Source organism: Typopeltis vanoorti, chromosome 21, assembly GCF_054136105.1.
Source record: "Typopeltis vanoorti isolate ZY-2024b chromosome 21, IOZ_Tvanoo_1.0, whole genome shotgun sequence".
Classification (NCBI taxonomy): Eukaryota; Metazoa; Arthropoda; class Arachnida; order Uropygi; family Thelyphonidae; genus Typopeltis; species Typopeltis vanoorti.
Genome location: NC_143569.1, coordinates 71,587,979 through 71,608,192, shown reverse-complemented (window position 1 = coordinate 71,608,192; position 20,214 = coordinate 71,587,979). Strand labels below are relative to the sequence as shown.

The 20,214-nt window shown below is 37.2% G+C and overlaps 1 protein-coding gene across 1 annotated transcript in view; it reads right to left on the bottom strand.

The window, feature by feature from the left end:
- LOC150094962 (cysteine protease ATG4B-like) overlaps window positions 1-20,214 on the bottom strand; it is a 215,536-nt gene that overhangs the window by 11,096 nt on the left and 184,226 nt on the right. The gene's annotated exons all lie outside the window — the stretch shown is intronic.

Genomic DNA, 20,214 nt, shown 5'->3' with positions numbered 1-20,214 from the left:
AGCAGATTTATATAAGAGAGTGACAACCTCTGTATAGACTTGGTTTAATGGATTTATGGCCAAATATACAACGGCAATGTATTTTCTATAAACATGTTTGAAGAAAATGCATTGCAGGATTAAGGATGAAAAACCAGTTTTCAGAAAGAAAAGCTCTGCTTCTCTATATGAAACCAACTCACCTTCAGCTGAAGAGGCTTTTATAAAGATTCTTGGCATAGAGTAATGAGACTTAAGTATACAATATACAATTAGTCCCACTTTCTTTAATAATAGGGTCCACATTAGATTGTATTATTTTTTTTTTATTATTACAGCAGAGGCAACATAAACAATCATGCTTTACACCTGGCAAAACCACAAAGATTTTGTAATATGAACAGGTTTCCCTAATTTATTATATGCTTTTTCAAGATCAACGAATCTTAAATAGATCTTCATTGTATTCTCATTATTTCTTGATTATGTATTAATGAGGGAAAAATCTGGTCTTATAAATAGAATTATCAGTCCTACTTAGCCCAGATCCGACTTATTCTTCACCAATTTTTATCTTTTTCTCAGGTGTACTTGCACGAATATTTCTTGAAGCAAAAAGAGAGAGAGAGAGAGAATTATAGTTTAGCCACTGAAAAAAACTTTATACCACTAAATTTCAGCATTTTGAGTTCATATCATCTACTTTGCTTCTCTATATTTTGGTTTCTGATAGCTTTTTTTTTTATCCCTCAATTACTGATATGTACTCATTTTCTTTGAATAGTTGGAAGTTGTAGTTTGGTAACACTTCAGAAAGATGTGTTACAGAGGCAGATGGAGTAAAAGAAGAAGAGGAGAAGCGGGTTCAGTATGTTTGCCATTCTACTCACAAATGGATATTGGGCACTTGCTGCTCTTGTTTTAGAAGGTCTAACAGAGAGAAGAGAAATGGTGGTTGTCGGTTTAGTGAAGCAGTGATCATGGATGTACCTGTAGAAAAGACACAGAGATAAAACTGTGTCTGTGAGATGGAGGCTGAAGTGAATCTGTGAGGTAGGAAATATCTATGAGCCAAACTATTCTCATTTGGGCAGCATCAACAATTGTTAGGGAGGTTTCAGGTGCATTACCTCAAGCATGTGAAAAGTATTCTAAGGATGGGCTCAAGATGCTATTTTTCACCCACCCAGCTTTGGAGTTAGTGGCTGGGCAGTTAAAAAATAGCATTTGAGTTGATGACACATTTACCAGAAGAGTCTAGAAGTAAATGCCAGTCCACAGAGAAAGATATCTGATTCTGTCTGGTGATTTGAGTATTACTGAGAGTATAAAGGGAAGGCAAGTTGAAATCATTTTTGTTTGAGAAAAGGCAAATTGTATTTTGGTATCATTGATAGTGACTAGTTATAATCATCATATTGAAGGATGATGTGGAAATCAGTATTTACATATTGGTTACTGATGATTGTGAAAGATGACATATCTGAAGATGACACTGCATGGTTTGTTGAATGAGGGATGAATGAAACGTACAGGGTGATTCTAAATTATTGTCAGGGTTTCTGTGGTCTATAATTTTCAAACTGGAAACAACAAAATAAAACTGCTTACAGAATATGAAAGTGCAACCCAAAAAGTTTTATTACCTATAGAATCAGTACTGCAGAATGTTAAACAACTTCAACATGCGTATCCTTCATGCCATGTAAGATGTCCAAGCGATAATCAATTTCCCTCCAAGTGTTCTCCATCATTTGCAGTGTAGCTGTTTCTATTGAAGCAACAATTCTGGTCTTCAGTTCATCGAGGGAGGTCACAGGGGTCTGGTAAACAATGTCCTTCACATATCCCCACAGGAAGAAATCAAGTGGCGTAATTTCAGTGAGTGCAGAGGCCATGGAATTAGTCTACCATGTCCAACTCAGGAAAATGCATGTCAAGAAATTCTCGGACAATAACAGCCCAATGTAACGGTGGTACATGTTCTTGGAACATCTTCCAACTAGAGTAACAGATACAGCCAGAAAAAACAGTGACAGCAGTATCCGTGGCATGTCCAGACAGTTCACTACTGTCACTGTTTTTTCAGCAAAGAAAAAGGGCCCAAAACTTCTGAATATGATAAAGGACGTCAGACTTTGGACTATCTCTTTCGAATACTCGAATGGCATGAGGGTTTTCGATCCTCATATTCTGCAAGAAAAATTACCCTCCCTGATATGCAAAATGTTGCTTCATCACTAAATATCCATTTCCAAAAGTGATTTCCATCAGCTTCAACTTTTGACAAAAAGGCCTTGGGCAAATTGGAAATGGCAGGGTTTATCCTACGGCTAGAAAGGTTGCACAATTTACAGTTTGTAGGCATGGAGTTGAAGGCAGTTATGAACAACCTTCCAAAATCCCTGGAAATGTTAAGTGCAATGGCAATAAGAAGTATGTAGTAGATCTAGATTGGTAGATTCTATACTGTTGATTGGTGATTAACTGATAGTTGATTTTTGTGGGCTTCGATAAAATCCTTCCTGGATTTGATCAACATCTTCCTGCAAAGTGTTCGGTCTTCCCACTCCTTTATGGTGCTGACAGTCTCTTGAAATTGCTTTAATCAATACTGGATAGCATTATCTGAAGGTGGAGGTTATCCATACTGAGGTCTGTAATAATGTTGCGTACGCACATTGCTTTCTCTTGAACAGTCGCCATTTTGAAGTATGATGTCATATTATCTCCCAGACATCAATATGGTGAGTACAGCATTGCCAAATAAAACTTTTTGAGTTACACTTTCATATTCTGTAAGCAGTTTTATTTTGTTGTTCCTGGTTTGAAAATTATAGACATTGGAAACCCCTGACAATAACTTAGAATCACCCTGCATTATCATCAGCAAAGCTATAGATATGATTAGTAGAAATTGAGACTAGGTTGTTTATGTATGGGACAAAGAGGGTTCTGATAGAACAGAGTCGTGAGGCACTCCTGCATTAGTGGTAAAGCTTAGAGAGAGAGAGTTATCAACCATGGCAGGTAGACTGAATGACAGCATTTTGATTAGTAGATCCTAATGCTAAACACTATCAAAAAGCCCTGGAAATGTCAAGTGCAATGGCAATAAGAAGTCTGTAGTAGATCTAGATTGGCAGATTCTATACTGTTGATTGGTGATTAACTGATGGCCTCTAGGTGATGCAGAAGTTGACTGTTGAAGACTTGGAGAGGACTGAAGTGATGGCAACTGATGAGTAGCTAGACAGTAGACTTTTATCTTCCTTTTTTGTAGTAGGTTGGAAATATGCTTGCTTTCTTGAATTGGGATGAAGCAATAATGTTTGAGTACAATTGTAGAGATACCACTGGACTTTTTAGTATCCAAGTTGTTCAGTATTCTTCTGACGTATTTTTGCCAAAAAACCAAAGGAAGCATAATGCAATTTGCCTTGGTTATCTAAATCTTTAAGTGCCTTCTGGGTGAGATAAGGTGGTGCATCATGAGCAGAAGTTGTGTCCAACAACCTTTAAGGATGTAGAAAGCTTGGCTTCCATTTGGATAGAAGGCAAGTTCTCTACTATTAGCTTTTATGAAGTCAGATTTGGATTTGCTAAATGCTTCAGCATAGGCTAAGTATGAAGCTGTGATTTTTGTTGCAAGCCACTGACAGTACATTGAATTATTTTTTTCAACTGTTTTGGTACATTTTCAGTTGAATTAGGGCTTGAAAAGTGAACAAAAATCTCAGGAATGGAGAATGAAGACCTTCATGCCAGTGAGGAAGATTTTTGTGACTCACTCAGGCCTAGGTGTTTGCTTCTACTCTTCTGACCTAAACACCTAGGCCTGAGTGAGTCACAAAAATCATCCTCACTGGCAATATTCAGACTATACTGCATTGCTATAATGCAATAGTCAGACTATGGAAATGAATAGTAGAAGTTCTATGACAAAGGACATGAGGTTTAGAGAGCATTCTATGTGAGAGAAAACTTACACAATATTGTGATTTGAGTTACTGAAAGGAGAGATGATCTCTATGGTGTATTTGGAAGGAGAGTTAGTTTAACAAAAATCAAAGTTATACTAGGAGAGGGTTATCATGAATTTAGGTAAGGAGTGTATGCTTGGTATTAGGTCATTGGGACTCTTCCTGGATATTTTTTACCACTGTTTTAATGTTGTTACCTCATTTAATAATTTTTCAAAATAATTATGCCACACATCCAGAATACCCTTATCCTCCGTTTTTATTTCACTTCTGTAATACTCTCTTCTCCATTCTAATGTTTCTTATTAGTCTTGAAAAATTTTGCCTCTTATGTTTTTTGTATTCTTCCCATCACATTTATTCAGCTGCTTTTTTTTAATGCATCTTTTAGTTTACTTACAGTTTTTTAATTCTTGAAGGACACATGCTGGCTTAGTACTCAGAAACTCTTTACGTTTTTTCTCTTCATGAACTGCATCTACTTTTGTGTCCATTATGGAATTCTCATTTTTCTACCTTTACACATTATTTTACCCCATGCTTTCCTGGCTGTGTCAATCGATGTTTTGTTCACATTTTTTTAATGGATTTGTTACCGATTTTTTTCTTGAATTTTTGAATCTTGCCATGAACAGAACACAATGGCAATACAAATAAGATCTGCACATCATGTGGTGTGAAAATCAAATGCTATTAATAATGTAGATATTTCAAAAGTGGTTCGATGTCATGAGTGCATATGTGTGGCAAAATGTGAAAGATGTGTTTGTGGAGAGACTGAACACAAGGCTAGAGAAGTTGTGGATTTGTAGACTACGAGTTATCAGCAAATGCAAAACAGACTGAAGGAATGAAAGTTAGTGTATATGTTAGTGCAAAAGACAGTGTGAATAGTGCAACAAGAGAGAATGGAGTGAAAGGACGTACAAATGAAGAAACAAAAGTAAGTGATATGGAAGTGAAAGGAAGTAGGAATGACGAAAGAGAAGGAAGGCATGGCAGAACAAGAGGGAACGAGACTACAAGAATGACAGAGAATGAAATTGCCAGAATACAAGATTTGAAAGAAAGTTGTTCAAAATGAAAACTGAAATGAGAAATGTTTGGAGTGACATTAGATGTTTATTGGAATGAAAGGGTGCAAAAGGATAAAATGAAAGAAAAAAGGTGACAAATGACTCAAGAATATCAGTGTATAGAGATTCCACTATTAGAGGATTGGTTAATGAAAGAGTACATAAGCTATGCTTTCCAGGAGGGAGAATGAAAAAGACAATTCAAGCTTTGGACATGAGGAAAAAATGGGTGGTGGTTGTTCCCACAACCACCACCCATTTTGTCCAATTTGTGGAACAGATAGGCCTGCAACATGGCATCCTATCACAATACCTTTTTCAAGCTCTGTCAGTCACTAACTTGGGAGCATCATATTCCTCCAATTTATACTGGCCACAAACATGTGACTCATTACATGGCACAATGCACCTTGCCAACGGAGGTGTCTGTTGGCTTCTTTCCAAGCAGTGCACAGTAGTATACTTAGATTTTACAAAGGCTATTGATAAATTGCCACACCACCAGTTGGTCACTAAACTGAAACAGTTTGGTGACAGATTGGATAACAGACTAGTGAGTTGGGTAGGTGAATGGGTATCAGCAAGTTGTGTATGGGAGTACTGTAATATTATGTTGTCTGCTGCTATTTTGCGTTACTGTAATATCTTCTTTTATATTCTTTATACTAATTAGCTGTGCTCGCTTTCTCTCTCATAACCTTCCTCACTTATTCTATTGCATACTATGTTTATCCACCTTCCGTATTTACTAGTCGTATGCCTATGAACACTGAAAAATTTGTCAGACTGCGCCATCAGTATATCAAATATTTGGCATAAGGCTCAATAAAACTTCCGGTAGATCTCTCTCTCTTACTAGCGTAACTTCCTTCAACAAAGTTTACATAAACAGTCATGGTTCTTAAGTAATAAAACTGCGCTTTTAATGCCTTAGTTGTTTCTTGCTCACACCGATTTATTTAGGAACAGTGCAGTTGTAAAATAAAGGATCAGGCAGCACTCTTTTAACAAATAATTAAAACACATTTACATTAATATGAAATATACATGAATCAAACGACAGGGAGATTGCTATCTCTACCCATCTATAAAATCTTTAGCATAAAATTAGCACCCTTTCACTTCAACACTAAATAATCTCTTTAACTCTAAAACTTATTTACTCTCTGCTTACAAATTCAACTTATTAAACTTCTAGTTTACTCGCAAAGAGGTTATTTCTACAAATTAGATATCAACTTCTAACATGTCAATTATGGACACTTCTTATTACTATTAAACTAATTCTTAACAGTCCATATACAACATATCTCCTAGATTATAAGAGAAAATATACAAAGGGAAGTAACTTACAGAGGCTCTGTATCGCACATTCAGTCAAGAGTCTTTTACTAAAGTCTTTATGGCTTTTCTTTCATCTCGAGTTTTAGGCTTCCTTCAGGAGTATCTTGCTACAGCGGTATCACTTCAGGATATTAGCAGGCCTTTTGGACTACAATCTGCGATACTCGAATAGCACATATACAAGAAGTTTCAGCATAGGCAAATTCTCCTCTGGATCCTTACTTCGGGAACTTCTGCTTCTAATTGCTGCCACTTCTGCTTACTGCCGTACTAATCTGGCTCTCTTTGGTAACAGTGCTTTGCCTTTTCCTCTCTCTCGGCACCTGGATCTTGGCTCTCCTCTTAAGTAACTGGGGTATTGCCTCACCTCTTTTCTTTGCCGCCACTGCTTTGGTTCGAACTCCGCTTATGGTCTACAGTTCGCCTCCTCTCTGGTTCCGACTTCTGACGACTGGAAGCCCTTTCTGCTCGTCTCTGTCCCTTTTTATTATGCCTTCTCTGAAATCTTGTACGAAGGGTTGTAACCCCCTAAGAATTCGGCATGACTTTCATTTTCTTTTAAGTTCAACCCGCTCTTTGTTCTCATCCGTGCACCCTTTTGATCGTAAGTTGCCGGCCAGTGGAAAGTTGTTTGAACCTTTTGGACTGACTTTGGAGATGTTTATGTGCAGAGCTTGTAAGCACTTTCTCATACACAAGTCATAAACAACCTTTCTTATGCCCTCATAGAGAGCTATTACACAATGTTCCAGTGGAAAAACATTGCCTTTGTTTTTAACACTCTAAAATATTCTTTTTAAAGGAGTATATACAGTTAATTTCCAAAGGGTTATTTACAATAATATCTAGCACAAAATATACAGAGACAAACAAGATTAATTTTACAAAATTCTCATGGGACTTGACCCATGAGAATTTTGTAAAATTTTTTAAAAAGCGACGTAAAGCGCTTTGATAGTTATAAGTTACAATCGAGTTTTACAGTACACTATCTCGGAAGAGGAAAGTCACTAGTGGTGTTCCGCATGGAACTATTTTGTTATTTAATTTGTATATTAATGATATTGAGATAACCTCAACCAGTGATATACAATTGTTTGCAGATGATGCAAAATTGGGGAGAGTGAAGGAAACAAGCAGATATAACTTGAATAGATTGTCTGTCCTGTTGCAAAGTGTAAAGTTCTGAAATTTGGTAGACAACAATGGGATGCAAAGTATATACTTGGAGAAATTTTAGAGGAAGTCGAGGAAATAAGAGACCTTACAATAGTAGTGGAGAAGGGATCTGAAGTTCAGAGGTCAAACTGCACAAGTTGTGATGACATCATATCAGATTATGGCAATGATGCAAAGGACCTTCACTTGTAAAAATAAGAAGTTCTGGTTCCATTGTATCAGGCCTCTTTATGAATTATTGTGCATGGATTTAATACCCTGGTTTTTATGATGATGAGGCTATACTGGAAAAAGTCTAGAAAAGACTGACCAAGGTTGTAACTGGTCTTTGGGATATGAGGACAGACATAGGATATGCAGTTTACAAAGCCTTGTGAATAGAAGGAAGAGAGGGAATGTGATTGAGACATTTAAGTTGTTAAGAGTTGTTACCAGATTAATGCGGAAGAAATTTTTCACAAAATGGGAGAAGGAAATAGAACAATGGGATATCACTAGAAGCTGTATAAGGAGGATGTGAACAGGGGCATAAGGAGCAGGTTCTTTGCATGAAGAGTGGTTGGTGGGGTGGAATGCATATATACTGAATGAGTTTGAAACATGGTTTAATGGGCTTTATGTGTAATGTACCTCCTGCAAAGAGTCTTTTGACTCTATGAGGTTTTCTAGTGTTAATAATAATAATTTCTGTGCATTTGAACTGCTTTAAGCAAACCTGAGTGATGTTTACTTTGATGAGCATTTAAGAAGAAACATTTAAGTTATTAAAAGGGTTTTGTACAACTGACAGAGGAAAATTTTTCAGCACATGGCTAAGGAAGGGGGAGGGGAGAACAACAATGGCTCATCCCTGAACAATGAATATGAGAAATGCTAAGGACATCAGCACTAGATTTTTAGCTTGGAGCACAGTGAATGAGTATAATGAGTTGCCAGCAAGTATTTTGTAAATGAATGTGTTCAAAGAGACGTATGACAGATATTGTATGGAATACTGTGGACCTCCTGTGATGAATCTTCTGACTCTATGGAGATTTCTGTACAATTACAACCAAAAAAAAAAAAAGAGTAGAGCTCAGCAGGAAAGTATACATGTAAAACAGTGTTTCTCAACGTGGGGTGTATGCCCCATAAGGGGCAATTAGAAAATGTACATGTACATATTTATATTATACTTTTTCAGAACTTGGCTGACTATTATGCTAGAGGGAGGGGGATCAAAATTTTTGAGACAATGAGGTGGTGAAGGTTCAAAAAACGTTGAGAAACACTGATCTAGAAGGAAGTCTGGCAGAATTGATAAGCCAGGATATGTAAATGAAGATGTGGAAATCATGAATTTGCAATTGAGCACAATGAGTGCAAGGAAAGTGATTATATTGTGGAGGAGTCCAACTGGGGGGGGGGGATTAGTAGAAGGAAAGGTCACACAGAGAGAAAGAAATGCAATTTATACAGCAATTAAGACATAACTACCCAAAACAGAATGTGTTGGAGGAACTTTGTGCTTGAGAGTGATGGATCTGAAGATATAATAGAACTTGTCACTAACATAGTTAGCAACATTGCTTTTGAGAGGAGTTATCATACAGTCTTGACCTGAAAGGTTGCCAAACATGCAATTTTCAGTGAAGAAGAAATGGGATATGTATATGGAACTACACAGCAGGTGATTATACAAGGAAGCAGCTTGAAGCATTGTCACGCATAAGGAAATGCATGGTAAAGAGGTGTTTGAAAGAAGCAATATTAAACATTATACCCAGGGTGAGGAGAACAAATCAGGTAGACATTAAATTATTCAGTGGCATCATTAAACAGGAGCAGCAAAAAGAAAATATAATGGAGGAAATATAAAGAGAAACATGATCAGTAGGCTCATGAGCAATGCAAAGCACAGACAAGAATAACCAATTTGGTAATGAAGGCAAAATCAGAATATGAGAGGAAATTAAATGAGTGAGCTAAAGGAAATCCTAATGAATTATTTCAGTACATGGTGAGAATAATGAAGGGACTTATGGAGGATGACCTTAATGTACACTGATTGGAAAGAAGTCAACAGACACCACCACCACCATGGACAAGGTGAATTGTGCCATGTAATCAGACACGTGTTTGAGCCAGTATAAATTGGAGGAATATAATACTCCCAAGTCAGTGTAACTGTGTCTGGGTGAAATGGCTGCAAGAATGGAACTGACAGAGTTTGAAAGAGGCATTGTAATGGAATGCCATGTCGGGCCTATTTGACAAATTGGGCCATCCCAGGTCAACAACCGGTGATACCATACTGAGATGGAAGTGCAAGTAGTCGACTGCAGGTGCTACCCGTAGTGGATGATCCACCACACTCACTGAACATGACTGTAGGATGCTATGAAGGATAATATGTAAAAACCACAATTCATCGACTGGCATGTTGAATACAGAGTTCCGGGCATCGACTGGAACACGAATCTGCACAAAAATATTCAGAACCAAAGCTCACAACATGGGTATCTGTGGTAGGGCTTGCAATATGCAAGCCCCACATTATCCGAACCAATATGCAGTATCTCTTCAGTGGTGTAAAGAGAGATATGGAAACTTGGAAAGCTGTGTTATGGAGTGACGAATTATGCTACACCCTCTCTCGAGCAGATGGACAGGAGTGGGTGTGAAGAATGTCCAGTGAATATCTCTTATCAGAATGTGTAATACCAACTATGAAATTTGGAGATGGTGGTGTGATGGTATGGTCCTGGTTTGGCCTTGGCCCTCTGTTCGTGGGGACCATGGACACTGAACTCTGAGAGGTATCTGAACACTCTGGACAATACAATGCTTCCTACTTGGTGGTGTTTTTATGGAACTGACCGTTGTCTCTTTCAGCTAGACCAGTGTTTTTCAACCTATGGTCCATGGACCACAGGTGGTCCGCAGGCAGACTTAAATTAATCAAATAAATCTATATATTTTAATTATCCAAACAAAACAAATTAAAATTGAATAAGTGAGTAAAAATTATTGAAATAAAATGGTTACTTAAAAAAAAAAAAAAATAGCGGCAGAATGTTCATTCCATGAACATTCTGTTGCTATTTTAATTTGTAGCGGCAGAATGACGAGTAATAAAAGAGGGGTGAAGTGAACAATAATATGGTTTTATTGCTTCCACTTTCCTTTGCTGTTTTGTCAGATTTGAAGTGAACATGTGTTATCCACATTTCAATCAACTGCTTATTGTTTATTATTGTTGAAGGTTTTTCTCCTTCAACCAAGGCTCAGTATATCTTCAGAAGTGCTAAGTGATACGTGGACAAAGTGGGCCGTAAGTTAACCCCAGTATTTATATATTTTTCGGAAACATTTTTTAATGATGGAAAAGTGGTTTAGAACTAGGACTTTCAAAAGAAAAGCAAATGAAATAGGTGATGCTAACCCTAATTGGAATACATGTGTTGTAACAGCAAGTAAATCTGATACTATTAAACTAGAATAGAAGAAACAAGCGGTTCTAAGAAAAAATACAACAGTTCATATTTGGAATTCGCGTTTACTTGGTGTGGAGATGAAAGTGAACAAAAACTTCAATGTGTTTTGTGTTATGAAGTGTTGTCGAACAAGTTTATGAAACATGCGAAACTCCAACGACATTTAGAAACTAGACATTGTGAATAAAACATTAATAGAAAATATATAGTTTCGGCCATGGGTTCGAAATGATATTTACTTAAAAAAAAACAGCAACAACAAACAGCGATAGTATGCGATAGTATGGGCTTCTGTTCGGATGGAGCTCGTGCCCTTATAGGCAGGAATAGTGGAGTTGTTGCTATGGTCAAATAATCTTAAGTTTGCACATAGCGAAAACAGGGAAACATTCTATTGGGGAAAATTTACTACTTTCAGCTATAAAAGATGTGGTAAAAACTGTTTGGCAACAAGTTACTAAAAGATGTCGATTTGATTCCTCTTTCAAATGACACTGTCGGTCGCAGAATTAATAATATGGCAGGTGACGTAGAATCTCAGTTAATCTAAAGAGTTAAGAAGAGCCCTTATGTATCACAAATAAAGACTACTGATGTTACAGATGATGCGCAGTTAATATGCTACGTACGATATGTGCATGATAACATTCGTGATAACAACATTCGTGATGTTGTTATCATGCTGTTGTTAAAATATTCTGTTTTGTAGAACTTTGCCATCTCGAACAACTGGAGAAGAAATATTTCACACTCTCAATAATTACATAATACACAATGGGATCCAGTGGGGAAAATGTATGGGCTTCTGTTTAGATGGAGCTCGCACTCTTACAGGCAGGCATAGTGGGGTTATTGCTATAGTCAAGTAGTTCCGGATATGAATTGGGTACATTGTTTAATACATAGGGAAGTGTTCGCCTCCAAAGGAATGCCACCAGAATTTAAAACTGTGCTATACAATGCAGTAAGGCTAGTTAATTTTATTAAGGTTCGACCGTTAAATAGCAGCTTATTTTCAGTACTTGGTGATGAAATGGGCAGTGAATATGCAGGTTATGCAGATGATGCGGTGTGGAGTTTGTGGACGTGTGGAGTGAGTTTGATGGGCGAAAGGATTTGTACAAGATGGATGGCTTACATTTGAATGAATTTGGTGTGCGAAGACTGGAAAAAGTGTTGCTGAGTGAAGTGAGAGTGGATGTGCAAAATCAGGGAAACTAGAACTATTAAGGAGGGGAGGAAGTGGATATACAGACATCAGTGAGGCAGATGAGTGTAAGAATGTATATAATGTGCCCGAACCAGTACGAAGGACAAGAAATCAGAATGGGATAGTTAGTATAATGCATCAAGATAGTGGTGGGACAAATGGACCTCTGCATTTCATGTATACTAATGCCAGAAATATTAGGAACAAGAAGGAAGAATTTTTGGCCTTGGTTGGCTCTTCCTGATCACAGGTTATTGGTATTAGTGAAACATGGCTGACAGAAGATGATATAGTTAGTGGGATAGAATGTGTAGGGTATAGTGTGTTCAGGAGTGACAGAGAGAATAAAATGGAGGAGGAGTGTTATTGATGATAGCTGATGAACTGCAGCCAAGGAGAATAGAAGTTCTATTGCAGGATAGTGAAAAGAGCTCATTTGAGGCTATTTGGTGTGAGATTGAGACTAACGGAACAAAATGTACAGTTGGGTGCTGCTATAGACCAGGTGATGGAATAGATGGTGGAGATACTATGCATAGACAAATTGATGAAATGAGTGGAAGGAGGGTAATTATTATGGGGGATTTCAACTATGGTAACATTGCTTGGGAGGAGGAGAAGACACATGTGAGGAAGGAACTGGATTTTATTCAGCTATTACTAAGGGATAACTATCTGAGACAGCATGTAATGGAAAATACTAGGGGTTCGAGAGTGCTTGACCTCGTAATAGCATCTGAAAATTTGACTGTAATGAATATGCATGTTGCCACCTATTGGTGAGAGTGATCATAGGGTCTTGACCTGGGAGGTGGCTAAATGTGTGAAATTTTCGATTAAGATAGGGTACATGTGGAATTACCGTGCTGGCAGGTATGACAAGCTTAGAAGACTGCTTGGATCAGTGCAATGGCATGTACAACTGCAAGGGCTGGACATCTATAGAGCATGGGAAGTGGTCAAGGAGCATTTACAGGAGGTTATGGCTGATTGTATACCTAGGGTCCGAATAGTAAAACAAGTAGGGGTTAAATGGATGAATAACACCATTAAGCTTGAGCTGCAAAAAAAGAAACAACTGTGGAGAGAATTTAAGGAGAAAGGTGACCTGCAGGCACATGAATGGTATAAAGCATGGGCCAGAAGGGTAACGAGTGTGGTAAGAAAAGCAAAAGCAGATTATGAAAGGAAATTAGCCATGCAAGCTAAAGAGAATCCCAAACAGTTCTTTCAATAAAAGAAAAACTGTATACGGCAGAATGATTTTAAGGAATGCTGATGGTAGGGAGGTCACTGAATCAGTCGATATAGTGGAATTACTGAGTGAGCAATTTGTAAGAGTATATCATCCAGGTGGTAACATTGAAGGAATTAAGGAACTATTAGTTTATATGGGAATTGTGGTGAATGAAGTGGAGATGAATAGTCTATTACAGAACCTTAATGTGAATACATCTGTGGGATTGGATGGTATACCAGCACAGGTCTTATGTGAAGCGGCTAAAGAATTGTCAGTGCCCTTGACAATATTGTTTAATCTGAGTCTCAGGTCTGGTTTAGTCCCAAAGGGGTGGAAAGAGGGGAAAATAGTTCCACTGCATAAAGGAAGATTCCAAGACTACTAATGCAAATTACCGACCGATCAGCATATCATGAGTTGTTGTCAAAGTCTTGGAGAAAGTAGTCAAGGGAAAAATACAGGAATAGATTGATGAAAATGAGAAACTGTATGGGGGGACAGCATGGTTTTGTGAATGGTAGATCATGCCTCAGTAACTTGCTCAGGTTTTATAACACAGTGATGGCAGACCTGGATAGGGATAATGGGTTTACAGTGATACTGCTAGACTTGGCTAAGGCTTTTGACAGGATACCACATCCATAAACTGCAACATATAGGAATGGATATAGGGTTGGTGAGATGGATAGGTGGGTGGTTGATGGAGAAATATCAGAGAGTAGTTTATTCAGGAGTAGAGTCCAAAAGAAGGCCTGTGACTAGTGGTGTGCCACAAGGTTCTGTTCTTGGACTACTGCTGTTTAATTTGTTCATTAACGATATAGGGAAGGAACTGAGAGGAACGGTTCATTTGTTCGCTGATGATGCAATGTTGGGTAGGGCAATAGTGAATGCAGAAGATGTCAAAATTTTGCAAGATGATCTGGATAGATTGGAGGTCTGGGCTAAGGAAAATGGATGTCAATTTAATGTGGCAAAATGTAAGGTTATGCATTTTGGGGTGAAAAGATTAGCAGCAGTATATCACATTGGTGGAACTGTACTCCAGGAGCTTGATGAGGCCAAGGACTTGGGAGTGTTGGTGGATAGGGAGTTGAAATTTAGGGGGCACATTGCAAAAGTGGTTAAATCAGCTCATCAAATCACTTGGATGCTGAAGAATACTTTGACGAGCAGGGATAAGCAAGTTACTGTTCCTCTGTATCGAGTTTGATAAGACCCCATCTCGACTACTGTGCCCAGATCTGGTCACCTAGGTTTATTCTTGATGGGGAGGAGGTTGAGAGGATCCAGAGGCGAGTGACCAAGATGATAGCAGGTCTATGAAATGAAAATTATGAAACCAGTTTGAAGATTTGTGGGTTGCAGAAATTGATTGACAGGCGGAAAAAGGGAGATATGATTGACACATTCAAATTGCTGAAGGGTTTCTATAGGACTAATTCAGAGGATATTTTTGAGAACAGGACTGGTGGTGGGAGGACTAGGGGATATCCATGGAAGCCAGGCAAGAGTGTGGTTAGTAAGGGTGTTAGAGCTGGGTTTTTTACTTTTAGAGTGGTGAATGAGTGGAATAAGCTGCCAGAGTCTGTTGTGGGTGCTATGACAGGAAATGAGTTCAAGGCAAAGTATGATAGATACTGTGTGAATGTCGAATAGTTGTGATGGACATGATGTTTAGGGCCTGCCTCGATGAGTCTAAGGTTTCTTTGGAGTTGCCCGTAATAATAATAATATATAAAAATTTTGCTTCATTCTGAAATTCGCTGGCTTTCCAGGGGCAAAGTACTAACAAGGTTATTTCAATTAAGGCATGAAGTTTTATTGTTTATAAATGAACATAATTCTGATTTTGCATTACTCCTTGTTGACAAAGCATGGTTAAGACATTTTTTCGAAATTAAATTAACTAAATCTCTCCATTCAAGGAAAGTCTTTAACTGTTCTTGATGCCTCCAACAAAATAAAGGCATTTGAGGAAAAACTGGTGTTATGGATTACTTATGTAAAAGAGAGACAATTTACACCTTTTCCAACATTGGAATCCTTTTCATTGGAAAATGATATTTTTGTTGATTCTGAGTTTCTGGAAAGGGCAGTGGTTAAATTCAGCCAGCACCTGGCCCCGGAACATTTTTATGTTTTGTGACTTTTCTCCCTTTACGGTAATTAAGCCTAATGTGAAACAGACAGCAATGGCAGGTTATTAAGATGTGCATATGACTGGTGCAGTAGTGACGGAAAGCATAAAAGCAAGCTGACAACTGAGTGGAAATGCTAACTCTCTTCAACCGAATTCCAATAATATGTGAAACTGTCATAACAACATTCACTATATATAAATTTGTTAGTTTTAACACGTTTGGTTGAATGTTATTGTTGCATTGCAGCGAGTGAACTCACACACCTAATTAATAACAATAGTTTTTAGTTATATACTGTGTTTGCCGGTGCAACATATGGTTTTGCTTGGGTCTATACAGCATAATTTCTGTATGAGGGGATATGTGATTCATTAATTAGTGTCGTTTTTATCCTAGTTGTCTCTAATTGTACTATTTGTTGAGAAATATATTACACAGACTGGCCATACCTTATTCACTGACATAATATAAGTACTTGTTTTTCTTGCCTCTGCAATAGTGGCTATTGAGGAGGCCATGTTGTTTACTGCAGAAGCAAGTTACTATTGCCCTGCTGTGAACGTGTTTCAGCTTTTTTTCATTTGCAAGGTATATGTGAAACTTTTTAATTTCCTTTTTCAAAAAGTAAAATCAGGGGTGCGAGTTATATTAGAGTTATGTAAGTATGGTATTTCAATTATGGATAAGTACACTGGTACCTTCTTTAAACGGAAAAATAGATCAGATAATAGTGATAATACAAAACGAGTTTGTAATGACAGTTTGTGTGTACTTTCTGAAGAGAAAGAGATCTGTTACAAATCCACAGAAATGCAGAACTCCCATCAGTTGCAATGCGATAATATTAATACACTGAACGAAAGGAAAGATTTGCTAACTTGCTAGACACTCGACAAGTGAATCACATTTAAAGATAAATACAATTGGTTATTTTGTAGGAACATTTTTCTGTTTTGCGACTTTTCTCCCTTTATTCAACAATTGTTTACAGTTTTGAATGTGTATATAAAGTCAATATCAACAGTCGCCTGATTATGTACGAGTGATGAAAGAGACAGGGAGGTTTGGAGCTTCCCCGGATAGTATTCAAATACAATTGGCTAATTGTATAGGGCCCCGCAACTTAAGCACTTAGAATTTAACCACTGGAAAGAGTTTGTGTCCACCTCAAAACTTTGAAACAGAATTTAGAAACATATTTTCCAAATAACTTTTATAAGAAATTTCTGTGGGTTCGCGATCCACTTCAGATTACAGTCACGAGAATGACCTTTCATTATCGAAAAAGAACAGTTAATCGAGCTTTCAACTGACAGTGGGCTTAAAATGCAATTCAGTGATCGTGATTTGGCTCGATTCTGGATCTTGCCTTCAGGGAGAAGTGAATTTCCCGAATTATCTGAAGAAGCATCGGAAATTGTCATGCAGTTTTCTACAATCTCTCTTTACAAGAAAGGATTTTCATCGCTCCTTCAAATAAAAACAAAATGCAGAAATCGTCTTAGTGTGTGTGCCGATCTTCGACTGATGTTGACCGATATTGAGCCAGATATCCAGCAACTCTACAAGTCCAAGAAGCTCATCCATCTCATTAAAAGTAAATAGTAACATAATTATACCATATTATTTATTTGTTTAATGAAAATTAAAACTTTGTTCAATGATGATGCCCTTTTAATCGTTTACTTCCAATTTAATTATGTTTCCATATATATTCAAAACATGCTTTTAGATTTATTATGGTATAAATGGCACAGTTTTTCCCAAATGTTGGTAATCCCCACATACGTTTCTAAAAAAATTACATAACTTATTCAATTCTACGGACCACACTTAGTGGTCCGTAGAATTGTTTTAGGCATTTTACTGGTCCTAGGACTTAGGAAGGTTGAGAAATGTTGAGCTAGACAATGCATTGTGTCATAAGGCTGCTGCTGTAATTACATGGTTTGTGGACATAAACGTCACCACATTTAATGGCCTCCACAGAGCCCTGATCTCAATCTGCTGAACATCTATGAGATGAACTGGAGAAACTAGTGAAGGGACATCTGCTCCTCAACAGTCCAAAACCTCATTACATGCCTACAGGAAGAATGATCCAAAATTCCCATTGATCGCTATCATATGCCTGTGGGATTGCTGCAGTCATCACAGTAAAAGGAGGTCCTACATTTTATTAAGGTGGATACCATGGCTGTTTGTTCCTCCCACTATGACGTCCATTGACTTCTTTCCAGCAGTGAATGTTGACAGCAAGGAGGTGACATAAGCAGAAGAAATAGTCAAGTTACTGAGTTATCATCATATTGGAAGAGTATATCATCCAAATGGAGATTTTGTAGTGACAGATGTAATGGGAGCTGATGTGAGAAAAGGGGAGATGAATTGGAAGCACTTAGGATATTGCAGAATCTTAATGGTTGTGGGATTAAATGGGATATAATCCTGTGTTTTACAAGAAGGTGAAAGGGAACTGGTAGCACCTCTACCACCTGTGTCATTTTAATTCTCATCTTGTTAAGGTCCCAAGGTAGTGAAAAGAGCACAAAATATTTCCAATGCATAAAGGAGTTCCAAGAGAGGCAGCAAATTACAGACCATACTATATTTCAGGAATGGTGGTTAAGGTAATGGAGAAATTCATCAAAGGCAATTCAGAAATGGTTTAACAAAAACATTATGCTCTATGGAAAGCAGCACAGTTTTGTAATTGAATCACTTTCAGTAATAAAATGACAAACAAGCTGGATCAATGAAATGATTACATGATAACAATGCTATATAGACTGGATCAAGAGCAGAATCCCAAGTAAACAGAGTAGTGCTGTAGGGCTCTGTTCTTGGGAAGCTTGGGACCACTGACCTTCACATGGTATATCTTGTTAGCAGATATTTGCTGAATGTTGAATGAAATAGTATTTGCTTAAATCAGAAACAAACATTTAGTAGTAAACAAGGAAATGGCATGCTGGCCATGACATTGCCAGGCTAAACAAGATCCCTGCTATTTTCAGCAGAGAATCAGGGTGAACAGGGATTTGTTAACTAGTAGAACAAACTCAATGTCACCAGAAATGAAGATAGGCTCCATCAACATATGAAGTATCAGTATAATTCAGCTATTTAGGCTCATTCTTGAGTGAATATGGCAAATTAAATATGGAAATATATATAACAGAATAAGCAAAACTGGTATGGCTGAGAGCCAGTTGAATAAATTTATATGGAATAAGAGAAACTTGTTAAAACACTAAACTAGGATATGAGAAAATGGATATCTGAAATATCTGAGAGTTGTGAAAAAAATTGGGACAGTGAACAGATGGGCATCAATGGCAGAATCATAGTAAAAAAGAAGGTATTAAGAAGGAATTGGACATTGTTACAATTCAAGAATGTATGGGTTAAGATGCTGTGGACAAACAAAATGGAAGAGGAAAAATGAGCAAAACAGGTGTTTCATGCCAAAATAGCAGGGGGAAAACCCACAGGAAGACCAAGATCTAGGCAGATTGATGCAGTTAGAAGTGACCTGGAAGACAGAAATATAAGGCATAATATTGGTTTACTGACAAGTGATAGAATAATTTGAAGGAAAACTGTTGACAGGACAGTAATCATAATGAAACTTAAACATGTATACATTATCATAGCATCCTGTACACTACTCCCAGGAGAAATTGATGATCATGATGATATTCTTCTGTCATTCCATGACTTTTGTTTAGAGACTTGTACAGACAGCTTAGTTTTCTTACATATCCGTCACATTTTCTTACATTTTCTATATTCCATCAGTGATTTTGCTGATTTACTTGATAGGAACTTTCAATATGCTTTCTTCTCGAGTCAAAATTCCTGTGGCTTGCTATAAAACAGCAGAGTAGGAAATGAATTCCTAATACATAAAGATATCGTGGAAAAATTTAGAGAAAAGTTCAACACTAATAAATGTAAATGAGAGGTACCTGCTGGATTTGTTTTCAGGACATGGACTAGTCATTAATAAGACCGATGTTCTAACATAAATTCACATGGAAAGAATTCACATGAAGTAAGTAAAGCTTTATTATTGACTGTGTTATTGTTGATAATGTTAGCTTTACAATGCTTCATGATAAAAAGTATACGAGAAATTTGAAATAGGAAACAATCATTATTTAGTTTTGATAAGGGCAGAAATACATATCATATTGAAAAGAAAAATATGCACAAAAGCTTAAAAAATAATTCAAGTCACCCTACTTTCAGAAATGAATTGTAGTCTCAAATATTATTCAATAAAAAATCAAAATGTTGAAAACAATAAACAAACATTGAAGGCTCACTAGCAAAATCTGAAGAAAGCACTGATTGTTTCAGCCAGAAAGGCATGGAGTAAAGGTGTTCACAGTAATAGAAAAATTAGAACTTATGTTAGACTTGAAGTTAAAGAGCAGAGCTGAAAAAGAAGAAAATCATATCAAATGTCCTTGGTAAGTAACAAGATGGAAAGTGCCCTGATAGAATTCAAAGAAAAATGTAGGAATGCATAACTCTGTGTAAAGGTAAACAAAAGTTCTAGGATAACTTTGGTGAGA